At 54.8% G+C, this 16,308-nt stretch overlaps 1 protein-coding gene across 5 annotated transcripts in view; it reads left to right on the top strand.

Moving 5' to 3' along the window:
• The window catches only part of MIDEAS (mitotic deacetylase associated SANT domain protein), a 66,907-nt gene that overhangs the window by 25,317 nt on the left and 25,282 nt on the right, over positions 1-16,308 (top strand). Inside the window, exon 1 of one of the 5 annotated variants that reach the window (XM_061181022.1) lies at positions 133-651. The exons of 3 other annotated variants lie outside the window; for them this stretch is intronic. The gene's annotated coding sequence lies outside the window, so the exon portion shown is untranslated. Of the gene's footprint in view, positions 1-132; positions 663-16,308 lie in introns of those variants that run through there. One more of the 5 variants, XM_061181020.1, reaches the window with a different exon arrangement.

Below are 16,308 nucleotides of genomic sequence, written 5' to 3'. Positions count from 1 at the left end.
TGCTGGAAATCCCCAGCCTGGGCAGCCGCCGGAGGTTTAAAGACGCCTTCTCCGGCCTTATTTGGTCGCAGGAAGTGGGCGGCGCCGGGCCTGCTGGCTGAGAGGCAGACCCGAGACAGTTGTGCTGATGAAGTGGTAGAGCTGGTTCCTGCTCGCCGCCGTGCCGCGCGCGCCGGCCCGCCGCTGGGCGCTCCGCGCTCCCAGCCCCGAGTTGTGCAATCCTTTGTAGCACGCCAGAGAGTCCTCCTCCTTCGCTGTTGCCTCTCGCCCTCTCTCTCTCTCTCTTTTTTTTTCAAGCTGTGAGCTCAACCGATGAGTCAGAGCAGTGCAATCCTGACACTGCATCGCAGGACTGGGGGGTGACACGAAGGGAGGGAGAGCGATCGCGAGGCGGACACCACGGGCGCGGGTTGCGCCGAGGCTCCTGTGCCGGGACCTAGGGGTGACAGCCCGCGCGTCCCGCCCGGGCCCTGCCAGCAAACTTCCCGGCCTCGGGAGGCGCGAGCTGGCGGAAATTCTGCGAGCGCCGCGGGGAGGCGGCGGCGCCTGTTTGTTTTTAAAATCGGGAGTGCGTGCAGGCGGCTGGAGCCTGGGAGGCGACCGAAGGCGGCGGCCCGCGGCGGAAAGGGGACAGCCGATGCCGGAGCTCGGGTAGGAGCAGGGTAAGTGGGGCTGTTGGGCCGGCGGCCGAGGCCTGCACGCGGCTCGGCGCAGAGCCCGCACTGGCTGCGGCGGCCAAGGGACCCCGGGCTGCGCGCAAGCAGTGGCGGCTGGGCGCGCGGGCTGCAGCTCTGCAGGCGCGGCCCGGAGCGGGGGCGCGGAGCCACGGGGGGCGCGGCGCGGCAACTTCTGCTGCCGGAGCGGCCGGGGGTGGGGGCGCGCGCTTGTGTACGTGCGTTTGCCGCCCCGCCGCCCGCCCCCTCGGCGGCCCGCACCCCCCCGCCCGCAAGTGCCTGTGCAGCGCCAACCCGCCGTGTTTGTGCAGCTACGCAGCTCGCGCGCGGCCCCCGCCCACCCGGGCGCGGCCCCGGCAGGAAAACCCTCCCAAGCCTCCGGGCCCGCGGCGGTAGCGGCGGCTCCTCCTCCGCCTGAGCGAAACGTGGTGTCCGCCAGGACCGGCTTGCGTGACCGAGCCTGGGTCCGGGAGGTACGGGAGGGTCTCGCGAGCTGCGGGAACTTGGTGCGGGAACCCTTTCCCCTTCCCGTGTGCACCCGAGAGCGGACGTGGAAACTGCACGCGCGCCCGGAGTTTGGGGGACAGAGGTGCAGGGGTGGCAGGGAACCGGGGCCAGTGCAGCTGAGGCCTAAGCTGGAGCGTTTAGGGCGGGCGGACCGGCCTCACCCCGCGCACCCCGGTGCTGCCGGCTGCTGGCGCACCTCAGACCTGTCATCCTTCGCCCAACCCCTCACGCCCCGTGCAGCTGCGGCCTGCGGAGCTTTCCCGCCGCCTCACCTTGTGCTGCGTTTGGTGGTGCCTGTGCGGAACTCGGGAGCCCGGGTTTTTTTTTCTGGAGCCTGCGTAAGGCCGGCTTGGTGGCGGTAGTCATACCCCCCTTACAACTCACACATCCAGGAGCGTGTGCACCAAGTTGCACCTCTAGGGCCCCCACCAGGCTTCTGGATAAGGGCCTGACGCTTTCAAGCCTCAGCCCCAAGGAAGCCTCAGGAAGGCAGACCTAGAGGAGATAACTGCCACTCTAAAGTGGGAGCCCCTGGGTATTGCAGCCCAGCCTCCAGAGTGAGCTGCTGCAAGGATGAAAGGGGAAGTTACTCTCCCCCGTTTAAAACTTTGTTGGTCACAACTTTAGTGGCTACTTCCTGCTTCCACCGTCCCACCTGGGACCTGTGTGCCAGCCTGTGCAGCCTCGCTCAGGGGACGGTGGGATGGGGGAGAGCTGGCAGGCCTTGGGTGACTCTGGAGGCCGCCTAGGCACGTGTGTGCAGGGGATCCCTGTTGGCAGCTGTGGCTGGAGGGAGGGAAGGTCTGGCCTGCTCCAACAGGGGGAGCCTGGCCTGGTGGCAGCCTGGAGGTCTGGCCCCTCCTTGGCCTTGCAGTTTCAGGATTGAGACTGGAAGCCTGATGAAGGTGGAAGAAACGCAGCTCTGAGGAGAAGCCTCTTCTCCCTTGTGGGGCCCTGGCTAAGGGAAGGAAACCACTTGTCTTGCTCCAGAACCTCCTAGGGATGGTGTGCATGTGCCACTTTAACATCAGAGAAATGCACCCTTTTCACAGGCTGTTAGATGGCTTCAGGATGAAGGGGAAAGGAGAAACCATCCCTGGTTGGGAATTTGTGGATCCTCTTTTTCCTACGGCTCTGGACAGCGAATAATAGGGGTGTAAACACTCAGTTACTGTGATAAACCATCTCATTGTATGGTTCTGGCCCAGTCTCCACTCTAATTGGATTGGCCTCTGGCAGGTTACTCGGGTCTGAGTAGCTCCCAGAGGCCAGGCGGGGTGAAGAACCTGGAGGGTTCCTCCCCCCCGCTCCCCAACCATGCAGCTTGCTCTGGGACAACCTGACCACTGCCAGTGTGGTCTCTCCAAGCATCGGGAAGAACCCACACTCCTCCTGGCTCTGTCAGCCCCTCACCCCACGCTAGGAAAGAGTGCCCTGGAGTGCCCATGGGGATGAGAGTTCAACTTTTAAATGTGGGATTTAAAAATAGCTTGAGTGTTTAGCCCTGTGGGCTGCTGCTTTTAATAAATGGAGAAACAAAAAGGCAATATGCAGTTACAGATTTCAGCTGAAGGCCTCCTGTGGCTGCAGAACTCAGGGAAGGGGTGCCCAGTGGAGCCAAGGCCTCTGGGCCCCTGAGTGGGAGAAGGATTGGCAGGGGGGTGAGCATGGAGCAGAGTATCCTGGAAGGGGAGTGGGTCCAGTCCAGGAATCTTTGGCATTGATAGCCCCTCTCCTGCAGTTGGGTCTCCCAGAAGGAAACCTTGCTCCTGGTGGAATGGGGATGGCCACAAGTAGCTGGGAGATTCCTGCGTATCCTTCTAATCCTGTTTCAAATGTCACTTCTTTGGAGAAGCCTCAGCTTTCTTCTGAATACTCATTTCCACCTTATATAGTCATTTGTGTACATACTGTAATGTGGTGGTCAAAACAAACTGGGAGCTAGAGTTCCTATACCTTCAAAGAGTCGAGGTGAGGATTTTGCAAGTTAGTACATATACATCAAATGTTGAAAGCACATTTCAGTATTATCATAGCTCTGCTCTAGCATATGCTCTATGTTGTTCCCACAGTGTCTGGCATCTAGTAGGTGTTTAGTATGTGTTAGCTGAACAAATGAATGAAAGATCTCCATCCAGAAAACGTGGACTTAGCATGTGGTGGGCCCAGTGAGTCCTGCTGCGGGATTCATACTGTGCCATTGCTTTCAAAAGGGTTGGTCCATGTGTGAATCTGATGCTGGTGAACCCAGTCTCCTGGCACTGCCCTATGGCTGGCCTTCTGGAGAGTGTGTCCCAGTAATCCTGACCCCAATGGGACCTCAGGGTGAAAGAGTGTTGGAGCCTCCTGCCTGGGAATCTGCTAACCTGGGCATTTCCTTTGGCCAGGCCAATTGGCACCCTTCCTGTGTGTGCTCGAATTAGTATAGAAGCAGCCTGGGGGCTCCATTCTTCCCTGACACTCCACAGCCTGCAGGAAATGCAGCCAGGGTTCGTGTTCCATTGGAAGAGTTGCTTCTGCACAGGCAGGATCGCTCTGGCTATGTGGGGCTGAACTAAATAAACTCCTCGAGCTGGGTGGAGTGTGCTGAAATCCCCATTTCTTATTTGTGGGATCTGCATTTGCATTCGAAGCAACATTCAGGATATCGTGAGACTGTGAGCTCATTTTATGAATCAGAAGCATTACAGCATAACTTCGGTGTTGGAAACTGCTCTTTGGAATCCAGATCACCCTCCCTCCACCCCCAACACACGCACACTTACAGGGGCTCTCACAGTCACACACTTGGGAACAATAACAGTTAGTGGGACATCAATTCAGATTCCAGAGCCATCAGGCAAAACTTGTGCACACCTCCTTCCGTCCCCGCACTCAGAACACCATTCCTGGATGGTGTGTGGACGATAACCTGGGCAGTGACTCTGAAGGAAGCCTGGCAGGGGCATAGGAATGAGGCCTGGGCAGAGGTTCGTTCTTCAGCTTCCCCACTTGCTGTGTGGCTTTGAGCATTGCTTAACTTCCTGAGCCTCAGTTTCCCTACCTATAAAATGGGGATGATAATAATTACTCATAGGGTTGCTGCAAAGGTTAAACAGGATCGTGCATGCAACGTGACTGGCACACAGTAGGTACTCAACAGATGATGGCTAGCATTTCACCAGTTCCTACCAAGCCCAGCTCCTGTTTGCCTTTTGCTCCTTCCAGGGAAAAGGAAATGAAGGGTGTCCTGCTTGTGGTAGGAGGGTAGCCTTCCAGGCCACTGGGCTTATGTAAATGAAGCTCATTTTCGAACTCCCTAGGCCCTGGGCAAAACTGTGTGATGCACTCCAGCCTGGACCAGCCCAGACCGTGCTGCCTGTGTACTTTTGCAAGGGATTCTGTCCCTGCAGCGGAGGGTTAAGGGCTCAGCTTCCCAGAGAACAGATTGTGCTCTCGGGAACCTACCCGCCCAGGCCTCAGGCTGAACTGCTCACGTGGGTGGGAGGAAGGCTGCTTTCTAAGCCAAGGAAAAAATCCCCTTGTCTTCGCTTCACCTGAAGCCTCTCAGTGTGACCTCAATGGAGTTCGGGTGGAGCCTGGGGTGGGAGTTGCTCCTAAAAGCACTTTGGCTGTTTCACCAAGTAGCAAGGGTGGAGTGGGAGGGTGGGGGGAACACCAAGATATTATATAAGAAGAAAGTTAACACATGTCTGAAGAGAGCTGGAGTTTTGCAGGGGTGAGGGTCGGGGGCTCCCTGCGGGACTCAACTTACTGGTTGTGGTTTTCGGGGACTGGTGGGGAGGAGAGGGGCTGGAGGCCTGAGCCGTCCCAGGCAGTGGTTCTTGATCTTGCTCTTCCTGGAACGGATCCTGGTGCTATGGCCAGCCGGGGAAGGTGCTCCCTGTTCCCTCTGCCTTTCTCTCCAGCCACAGGGAGCTTGGGGTGAGTGTTATTTTTTCCAGGCAATGCTTCTTCCTCTAGGAGTCTCAGGAAGGGAGGAGGGGAGCAACCAGGGCAGGTTTGTCCTGGCCAAAGCTTGGAGAGAGGGAAGTACAACAGGCTTGCAGCCAGAAGGGGGTTCCCTCTGAGGCCACCCATCTTCTCTGGGGAAATGGGGTCCAGAGAGGAAGGAAAATAGTGAGGGATTTCGATTCCCAGCTTTTTCCCAGCAGCTGGGCAGAGACCCCAAGCCAGCCTGCTGTTGCCAGAATTTGCCAGTTCCTGGGAGGGCAAGGCCCTGGAACTCAGAAGAGATCTCAGAAACGGCTTGAGTGATAACTCAAAATCCTGCGAGTGCAAGTAGTCTGGCCTTTCTCCCCCTTCCTCCTCCTCCTCCTCCTCCCCCCAGCCTGCCGGCAGCTCTTGGGGCGCATCTGGCTGGCCTCAGATCCTCCATCCCACCTGACCTGGCTTTGTCTGACCTCTTCAGCTGGCCCTGGGTCCTAGTTCTGGGCTCTCCAGCTCCCAGGAGTTACCCAGAGCTGGAAAACACTTTGGGACATCTAGTCCTTCACTTTCAAATGGGGAAGCTGAGAGGCAGCGAGTTCCTTGAGGTTCCATAGACTATCCCCACTTTCGCTTCACAGAGGAAAGGCTCCTCTGTCCTGCCCCTGGTCCCTGCCCCTCCCAGTTTCGAAACGGGGGAAGGGCCGCTTCAGTGCAGGAAGAGCCCAGAGGAATACTGTCTCGGCTCCTGGGTGTGGCCCAGTCTTCAGCTGGCTCCATAGTTATTTGTCTGTTTGTGTGTGTGTGAGTGAGTTTTGTGGTTAGGAGACTGGATCTGACTGAAAGCAGAAGTACCCATGCTCTGAGGGCTGTGCAGCGTGCAGATTGGACGGTACAGGGACAGTCGGGAGAGGAAGACGGGGCAGAGGCCCCTCTGCACGGTGGCTGCTGGTGCTCTTATTGTCCTTGCACAGTGCTTGCACACTTGAGTGTAAACAGCCCTTCCAGGTTGCTAGCAGCTGCCTTTCCTTGCTGGCTTTGGGCAGAAGAGGTACCAAAAATAACCAGGCGGGCACTTCTACTTGTGGGACTTTCACTGTAGTGGCCTCGGGGCAGGCTTACTTGCTCCTTGCAGGCCCCGGTGCCTCTGGCATCCCTGTTCAGACTTTCTGTGACCACCCTCTCCCCAGCCTCCCTCAGGTGATGGCACTTTCCCTTTCATTGCTCTTAGAGGGAGCCCAGGAGGATGGAGGCTCCACTATGGGCTTGGAAGCTCTGCCAGGTTTTATCTGGGGACTCTTGTCCTGCCATGTCCCTGCAGGCCCTGCTGGCGCAGCTGAGTTCTGGGGAGGCCTGTGCTGAGTGTGCTCCTCCTGGGTCCCTAGGCCAGATGCCTGCAGAGCCCAGCACTGTTGCTGGGATTCCTAGTCCCCTTGTCCTGTTGCTGTCTGGTCAGCCCTGCTCTCAGCCGGCTGTGGAACTGGAAGAGGCCATTTCATTCCCTTCCAGGTGTTGAAGACTAATAATGAATGATCTGCCCCTGCCCAGCAAGGGGGAAATGAAATCACATTTATCGAGCTCTTACTTTGTGCCAGGCACTTCATACATGATATATATATATATATAAAACCCTCATTTAATCCCACAATAACTATGAGATGAAGATATTGTGCCCATTTACTGGTAGGGAAACTGAGGCCCACAGAGAGGCAGGTGATTGGAGAAGCCAGGACACATCCTGTTTGACCCCAAAGCCCTGTCTTTTTCCCAGGCAGCTCCCACACTTCTCCTGGCTATTTTCATGTGCACAGGGAACAATGCTTTGACCCTCGGAATGAAGTGTTGATGGTAGGAATTCAGGCACCATTAGCTGGCTGATAGGGGAGATATTTTGGGCTGGGAAGGGTGGGGAAGACCCCTCTGAGGCCTCCCTCTCCAAACACTTTACAGGGTAGCGAGAAGCCCAGCCTGAGCCACGAGGCCCTGCTGTGCAGGGCGATAGGCACATGGGGGTCCACTGTGTTTGTGTGTTGGGGGGGATTGCTGGGGAGTCACTCGTGCATGGGAGGAGCAGAAAGGTTTAGTTTAGCCCTCCCAGAAACCTTGCAAGCGTCTCCATCTCCCCAAATAGCCCAGCCTCCGTAGTCTGAGAACAGCTCTAGGACCATAGGCTGGGAGTGGGTGGGATCTTGGGCCTCCCTTCCTGGCTGCTGGGTCTGACCCCAGGGCCCATCATGCCGGCTGGCTTGGCCCAGGTCCCAGAGAGCCTGGTTGGTGTGTACTCGGGGTTTGGGCTGGATGCTCTGCTGGTGCCAGGTGCCAAAGGCCTCTGGGTGTATTTCAGGAACAATAAAGAATAAATCAACACAGGAGAAGAGGGCCTGCAGCAGCTGCTCAGAGACTGGAGAAACGCAAGGAATGTGTGAGCATTTGGCCGAAGCCCTGGATCTTGACCGGGACCTGAGAAAGGCCATGACACTGACTGGATGGCTGGACGAGGGGGGCAGGTGGCTGGCTCTCTGTGCCCGCTCTGCAGCCCGTCTAGGAGGCCCCAGGCAGCCATGTTGAGAGCTGCCCCACCTCTGCTGGCAGCAAGGTTTTGTTCTTCTTGGTCACTAGCAAGTATTGGGGAGCCATATTATCCCCATTCTTATCCTCCAAACCAGCAGGATGACCCCCTGAAAAAACTCCCCTCCCCCTCTCCCCCCAGACCATCAGGTAGGTCTTAGCTCCTTCTGGAGCTGGCCAGGCAGATGAGCCAGAGCTGATGAAGACACCACAACTAGACACCGCTCCCACCCCCCCCACCCCCCCACCCCCGCTTCCTTTCTCCTGAGAAGAAGAGGCAGCAGAGCCAGGTCTGAGGGAGTGCTGAGTGTGAGAACATCCCCTGGGAGGCCCTGACCACAGCTCTACCCAACTAATGAGCTGTGTGTTCTTGGGCAAATCGTTACCTCTCAGGGCTTCAGTCCCATCAGCCATGAAATTGAGATTTGGACCAATGATCTTTGGAGTGGGTGGGCACTATCTGTCTCCCTTATTTAGGATGTGCAATAAACAACCTTTATTTAGTAGTTTCACTTCGTGAGAGGAAACCCTTCTGAGAGCCCCATGCAGAGAGGTGGCTTGTCATGCTGGGGCTGATGCTCAGTGCCCTGGGTGGGGGGCATTGGCACTAGTAGGAACCCAAGCATGGACTGACTTGACCCAGATTTCAGTGTGCCAGGGGAAGGGGCAGGAGCCTGGGCCCCATGGGGATTTGGGGCGAGTCACGGCTTTATTTTTAAAGAGCTGTTGGCCAACTGTGGGTGTGGGGTTGGAGAGTGTGGGAGGGATGTGGCTTCCTCTTGAACTGAAGATGTTGAGCTTCACAGGTTGGCCCAGTGGTGGTAATCACCAGTAGCTTCATTTTCAAAGCCATTCGCCTCCCAGGCCTCTCTCACTCACCTTTCCTGACCAGCCACACTTCCAGGACATGACTGGTTTTCAGGCCAGCTGAAGCCGCTCTCCAGGGAGAAGATGTGAACAGCCCAGAGGCTGCTGCCATCCATCCCAAATAGCCTGATGTGTACCCAAGCAGGAGGCTGAGCCTGAAGCCCTGCAGAAAAGGCTCTGGGTTCCAGTCCTGGCATTGCCTCTATACTCCTGTGACCTCAGATCTTCAGGTGCCTCGTGGAGAAACGGGAGTGTAATAATACCTGCCTTGCCATGAGGATTAAACGGGATCATGTGTGTAGAGTGCTCAGCACCATGCTTGGCACATAGTAGTGCCCTCAAGAAGTGTCAGAGGTGGAGATGATGGTGAAGTAGAAGCCTTACATTTGTGATGTTGAGGTTTCACTTTGGCTCCAAGCCCTGCCCAGTGTCTTGCCAAAAGGTGGGGCCTCCTAAATGGAGGCATGAATCGTTGTTATTGGCGTCCTTGATTCTGGGCCTTGATTCTCACTCCTGTCTGTATTTGCAGGCAAGTTTCTTTCCTTCTCTGGGCTGCTTTGTGGACAAGGAATTGGACTGAGTGAGCTGCAACATCCCTTGATATTTGGAATCTGTTCAGCTTCCGCAGCTATGCCCTGCTTTGGTGGTTGGCTCTGAAGAGAGGCACAAGCCACCTTTCTCCATGTGGTGTGGAGGCTCTTATTCCAGAGGGTGATCCTGCTGACTGCAGCTCCCAGCTCACGCCTGCAGTCCTCCCACCTCAAAGCCCTATGGGCTCTCCTAGCTTCCAGAGGGTCTTACAGATGTTCACGATCTCGAGGGGAGACTGTTTCTGTAGGCTGGGGCTGGGATTATTTTTTGGGAGGGAGTGTTATATACTATGCTGTACTTGGAAATGGCCCCAGGAAAAGCATCAGTTCTGGGAGGGAGCATGAGAAAGGGGAGGATCCACAGCTGGCTTTGTGGGGTTCTCATGTATAGCATTCCTTCTGAAGCCCACAACAAGTGCAGATTTGGGACTTTTCTGGAAGGATGATGGAAAGACCAGGGACTTTAAAGGCAGACAACAAGATTTTGAATCTTGCTTCTGCCACCTTAATAACAGAGCCTCAGTTTCCCTCTGTAGAATGGGGACAATGAGATGCCTGGGTGGGAAGTTTGTATGCATGGATTAGGGTATGTCAGGTGCCTGGCGTGGGGAAAGTGCTCTGTATATGTTAGCTTCCTTCTTTTGGGAAGGATCTGCCTTTTGGACATTCTGTAGACTGGCTGGGGAAGTGAAGATGTTTGCTTGTGGCCGTCTTCTCAGGGAGAAGTAGGGCTGAATAACAAGCTGTTACAGCCCTAAAGGGCTCTCCCTCCCCAGCTGTTTTGATTCCGGGATCAAGATTGGGGTCAGGTTCAGTGTGTGTCTGGTGTGGAGCTACCCAGGCATTTGCAAAAATCTGAGGTCTGCAGCTTCCTAGGGCTGTGCAGAAGGTGTGGAGAATATGGTCTGAGTAAGGAAGGAGTGGCCTTTCTGAGCTGAGAACTTGACAAGTTACTTCTAACTTTCATTTCCTGTAAATTCCCCAAATTTCCTTCTATTTTTGATTTCTAATTTTATCTCGTTTTGATTGGAGAACATACTTTGTATGATTTCAACCCTTTCAAATTTATTTAGACTTGTTTTATGGCCTAATTTATGATCTATCCTGGAGAATATTCTGTGTACCCTTGAGAAGAATGCATATTCTGCTGTTGTTGAGTGGAAGGTTCTATGGCTATGTGTTAGGTCTATTTGCTTTATAGTGTTCAAGTCTTCTGTTTCCTTGTTGATCTTCTGTTTAGTTGTTCTATGCATTCTTGAAAGTGAAGGCTCCAACTCTTATTGTTGAATTGTCTATTTTCTCCTTCAATTCTGACAGTTTTTGCTTCATGTATTTTGGGGGCTCTGTTGTTAGGTGCAAATACATTTATAATTGTAATATCCTCTTAATGGGTAGACACTTTTGTCATTATAAAGTGTCCTTCTTTGTCTCTAATAAGAGTTTTTGTCTTAAAGTCTATTTTGTTTAATATTAGCATAGCCATTCCCAGCTCTCTTTTGGTTACTGTTAGCATGGTATATCTTTTTCCACCTTTTTACTTTCAACCTATTTGTGTCTTTGAATCTAAAGTGTGTGTCTCTTGTTAACAGTTGGATCATGGTTTTTTTAAACCCATTTTTCCAAACTCTGCCTTTTAATTGGGGTGTTAATCTATTTACATTTAAAGTAATTATTAAAAAGGTTGGATTTATGTCTGCCATTTTTGCTATTTGCTTTCTGTCTAATGTCTTTTTTTGCTCCTCTGTTACTCTGTTACTGTCTTCTTTTGTGTTAAATAGATACTTTTGAGTATACCATTCCAGAGCTGTAAAATGGGACAAAGAAGAGTGAGGGTTAAGTAAGATGTTGCCAGCAATGCACTCAGCGCAGTGTTTGGCAGATAGTAAAAGCTCAGTAAACATGGGCACTCAGTTGGGCCTTAGGCACTCTAAGAGCCATAGTCAGCCCTAGGGCTCATGGGACCCCTCATGCCTCCTGTGCAGGGCATGGGACCCCTCATGCCTCCTGTGCAGGGCACGACACCCTGGCAGGTGGCTCCCAGGGGAGTGAGGAGCAGTGGGTCCTTGGAAACTGCACTGTGCCAGGCCCTGACCCTCTAGCCGTTCCTCTGCTCCAGCACCTGGGCACCACCTGGGCTGCTTATGAAGCATTGTGGATTTCCCACCTTGATTTCCCCCCGTTAACAGACCCATGAACTAATAATCTCTCAGGGTAGGTTTGAGAACCACTGCTCAACACTGACAGGCAGCAGAGTGTGATGGAGACCTGGTTTGGACTTGGTAGGCTTGGATTAGAATCCTGGCTCCTCACAAAGGACCTCTGGCTGTGACCTGGAACAAGTTACTTTTCAGAGCCAACCTTTCCTCATTTCTCAGGTAGGGATAAGTGGTTATACAAATGAGCAATACTCACACACATTGGACACATGGGCAGTGCTGGTGGCTACTATTTATTGTGGCAGTTGCTCATTACAAAGGTGATTCCTGGACACAGGCCTTCTCCACCCCCGCACCCCAACCCCCGGCTCCCAAATTCCTCAAAGGCAGAAACCATTGAGTGGCGGGTCCTGGACCAGACACCGGGTTACCTGACAACCAGTTCACTGCCCTCTCCATTGGGCAACACTGCCCCCAGGCCCTGCTTCTCCCAGCCTTGCTACGGAAACAGAAGGGAATTGCAGAAGCCTTGGGAGCTAGTGGTTAATAGCGAGTAAGAGCACCAAGATTCAGAAAGGGTGAGACCAGTATGTGCCGGAGGGCTGCCTGGAAGAGGTAGGCTTTGAAGGGAGGCAGGTTGTCAGAGTGGAGGCAGGGCTTCCAGGCAGAGGTGACAGCTCTAGCAAAGGCTCAAAGCCAGGGAATTCTCCCCAGGGTCACTTATTCCCTGTGTGTATCTCGAGCCCCAGGGCAGGCCACCTTGCGTTATAATCAATGTGTGTTTCTGTTTTTCTCCCCCATTGGACTGGGAGCTCTGTGTGGGTAGGGACTGTACCTCGTCTCCTGTGTCTCCCCAGAGCCTGGCTAACAGCCAGTGCTCAGCAAATGCTTGTTGAGTGGATGAAGGCACAGTGGGCAGACCTGCATGGCTACAGAGGGTGTGTGTGTGTGGGAGGGCGAAGTAAGCAGGGCAGGGCCATGTTAAGGGAGGTCCCTGTGAATGGCCTTCTCTGTATGTTGGTCTGGGACAGAGTCTGGCACTGGGCCTCAGGCACAGACTCCAGGGAGCCCTGCCCTAGACCTGCCGTTGAGCCAGGCCCTTCCAGAAGGAGAGCCAGGCCCTTCCGGAAGGGGTGGGGGAAGCTGGAGCAGCCTCTGGTGGTGTGAGCCCTGTAGGGCATAGAGAGGGTTGTGAGGTCCTCATGAAGCCCTCTCCAGAGGCTCAGTCACTGAAGGGCCGGCTGCAGGGACACTTGCTTTGTCTCTTCTGGAGAGAGCCTAATCCTGCCAGCTTCCATTTTACCCCCTGGGAGTCCCGAGTCCTGTAGAAGGGGGTTTCCTGAGTTGCCTGTGATCCTTTGTGGCCCTTGTCTCGGAGGGAGGCAGCCAGTCCCCCCCCCGAGTATGGGCAGAAGATGGGCCTGGAGGCTCAGTCCTTTCCTGGCTCTGCCTACGACTCAGTGTTTTCTCTCTGCCTCAGCTTCCCTCCTATGAAATGAATCTGCTATCCTGACTTTTATGGGCATCCTGGGGGTGTTTGTGGGGTAGTGGGGGAGGAGATGATAAAGGTAGATGCCTGAATGAAGCCCTGGGGTGTGCATCATAAGGCAAAGGATTTCCTCTTACCTGTATCCCTTTAAAAGCATCTCAGTGTTGGCATTTTTACAGTCAAAGCTCAAACTGCAGGCAGCTCGAACCCTGGCCAAGCCTCTGAGCCTGTCCAGCTTGATGGCTGAGCCCCTGGGACTCATGATGCCCTGGCCTATAAGGGCTGAAGTTCAGTCTGGAGAAGTGATAATCCAGGGACTCTCTCTGGACTGGGAACGGGCACAACGCGGGGCCTGCTCTCTCACACCCACAGGGGAAGTGACACTTGTGGGAGGCAGGTCCTCATCTGTGTGGCTGGCGTCTCCTTCCTTATTGGTTTTACATATCCCTTGAGAACAGGACTTGTATGTCCAGTGGCTTGGAGAAATGGGGCCCTGCAGCCTGGGTGTGAACTCCCAGTTAGAGGGGGTGTACACAGCATTGAGATGATTGCACTGTGCCCAGAGGCAAGGTCTACCTAGGGCCTGGGCAACTCTAGCTGGCCCAAGATGGCAATTTCAGGCCACTCGCCCAGTCTGGCTGTAGCCAAAGGCCGCCGAGTATTTGAGAGAGAGCTTTTCAGGATGTGAGTCTGGACTGGAGGGCCAGCTGGGCCATGCAGGGTTCCTCTAGGGAGGGGCCCTCATCACTGCCCCGGGCATCCTAGCCAGATACCTTGGTGTCTTCAGGCTCAGCCCAGCCATGTCAGGGCATGAGATAAACAGATCCACAGGCTCATGTCCCTGGCCTTGGTCTAGGCAGGAGGGAAGCCTTGAGGGAAGAAGAATGGGACGGGGCAACAGTGGGGCTGGCACTTTTCTCAGTTGTCCTGCATGTAGTGTGGGGCAGTGAGTGACAGTCAAGGGGCAAGTGGCTTATGGGCCTGCAAGTGGAGAAGGATTTGTGTTCAGCTTAGTTGGCTAGGGCCTGGGGCCACTGATGGGATGGGATGGGGTGGGGTTAGGAGGCTGGGCCTCTTCACTTCATCTCAGCATGATGTGCTCAGGAGCTCTGATGTGCATCAGGGAGAGAGACCAGAAGTCAGGGCTGGGCAGGAGCCCACGGTGGATACACTGGCCGTGAGCAGTGACTCTGACTCACCTTGGGTGCAGTCTTGAATGAGCAGCCTAAGAGGCAGGTACAAGCCAAGTGCCAAGGTACAATGATCTCCAGACTCTGCCCCCTGGGGTTTGCTGTCTGCTGGGGACTAAGAAATAGGCACCCGGAATTCAGTGTGCTGAGTCCAGTCATGGGGTTTAGGAGGTATTATGGGCTCAGAGTATAGTACCTGGCTCAGACTTGGGACGAGGGCAGACTTCCCAGAGGAAGCAGTGTCTGAAACCTGAAAGGTGAGTAGGACTTGGTCAGATGAAAAGGTTGGGAATGTGTGCTAGGCAGAGGAACTGCCTGGTCACAGACCTGGAGGCAAAGCAGGAACAGCGTATCGGAGCAGGAACAGCACTGAGTGATGGCTCCAGTGTGGAGTGTTGAGAGAAGTGGCAGGAGCCCAAGTCTGCAGGGACCTGTGGGCTGCATAGGGAGTTTAGACTTTGTCCTAAGACAGCCTCTTTGGTGCTCAGTGAGCTGGCTGGCCTAGAGATTCGGGGCTTTGTTGGGTGCCATATTTAAGTCTGTTTGCCTCGGGTTGGAGATGCATGAGCTGTGACTCCCCCTCTTCCTAGTGCTGAGTCTGCGGGGCCAGGCATGGCCCAGGTAAGAGCAGGAGCTTGGAGCATTAGCCTCCCAGGGTCGGGGGGGGGGGTTGTCCTTCAGTCGGCTCTCAGCCCCAGGTCAGAGCTGAGCCCCCATGGCCACCGGGACCAAGCTGGGCACCCCTTTCCTGGCCTGTGTAACCTTGACTCACAACAGTCTTGTCTCTTGGATGGCCGCATTGAGTGCCCCAAGCTTGTGAGTGGCCCTGGTCCCCTCAGTGGTCATGCATGGCCTGGCCCCATTGCCCTGTGGTGAGGGCTCACTGGACTCCCCCAGCCAATGTCACGCATGCGGCTGGGCTGCTGATGGCACGTGGGGAGCAGTATGTGTTCTGGTTGCTGTCCTTGGAGGGCGTGGTGTCACCACGAGCATAGAACACCCAACAGCCTTTTCAGTACCTTCCCTCATGTGTCTGCAGAATACATGTGGTTTCAGCACTGTTTTCTTTACTTAGTGCACATTGCTTCTTCGGTAGAGAGAAAGTGTTTCTCACCATAGATGCTCCTGAAAGCCCCAGCGGTCCCTGGCTGTTGAGATCAGATGCTGGCTGTGTCTTCTGCCCAGGGCTGTCTGTGGTGTGGTCAGGGACTGGTTGCAGCAGCGAGGCTCCCGGAGGAAGGGAAGAGTGAATAGAGCCTTGACAGTCAAACAGACTGATAGAGTGGGTGTGAGTGTCTGGGGCCCCATGATGTCTGTGGGTTTCCTTTTGCAGTGTTTCTGCATCCGTTGTCAGAGGCCCTGCAGCTGGTCCCAAGGGTGAGCTGCCTGCAGGAGTTCCTCATTACACCCTCTTCCCTGCAACTTCAGGGAGTTGGCCCATCCGTTGGGAGCCTTCAGAAAGGACAGCTTGCTTCCTCTTCCTCATTGTGAGGAAGACCAGGCAGACTTCCACCTGAGGGACAGAGGAGGAGGGCTGGGGCAGAAGAAATGGGAGGAAGTGGCTCAGTCCTGGACAGACTCGCAGGCTGTGAGGTATGAGTGGCGTATGAGAGCTGGCAGCCCCACCTGCAGCCACCAGAACTGAGGCAGGGGTGGGCTTGCAGGGGCTGGAGGGTCCAGGTCTGGAGAATGAGGCGGAAGTGACCAGTGCAGTCTCAGGCCTCCCTGCCAGTGGACCTCCCACACCTGCTGGCGCCTCTGTGAGGTGGCCCCCCTTCCCTTCCCTCCCTTCCTGTAGGTCTGAGGGTCTCAGCTGTACCAGCGCAGAATAGGAGAGGTTTACCTGCCAACAGTTCAGGTGCGGGGAAGGGGCTTCCTAGCGCCAGTGAGTACGGATATCTGTGTTGGGAAAATCCTTGCTCTGAGACTGTCAGGAGCATGCTGTGGGAGGGAGGAGTGCAGAAAGGGCCTGGTGTCTTAGCGGCATGGCTTAGGGACAGGGAATAAGAGCTTGGTCTTGGAGTCAGACGGACCTAAATTCAAGCCCTGGCTCTGCAACGTAGTTACCGTGTGACCACTGGCAATTTTTTCAGCCCTTTAGAGCTTGTCTAGCTCACCTGTAAAATGGAGGTTAAAATAACACTGCTTCATGCTTTGACTTCATGCTGCTTTATAAAGCTGTTGTGGGAATTAAACATGCACAGAGTACTTAGGATCTGCCTGGCACCGCTGCGTTGTTGTTGTTGTTGATGTTGTTGTTATTATTACAACTACTAGCTGTTACTACTACTGCTACATACCCTACTACATACCCTGCTGCCTTGGTGTGTCCCCTCCCCT

This window comes from Eubalaena glacialis, chromosome 2, assembly GCF_028564815.1.
Source record: "Eubalaena glacialis isolate mEubGla1 chromosome 2, mEubGla1.1.hap2.+ XY, whole genome shotgun sequence".
Taxonomy (NCBI): Eukaryota; Metazoa; Chordata; class Mammalia; order Artiodactyla; family Balaenidae; genus Eubalaena; species Eubalaena glacialis.
The sequence above is the reverse complement of the archived record's forward strand: the minus strand, read 5'-3'. Positions and strand labels throughout refer to the sequence as shown.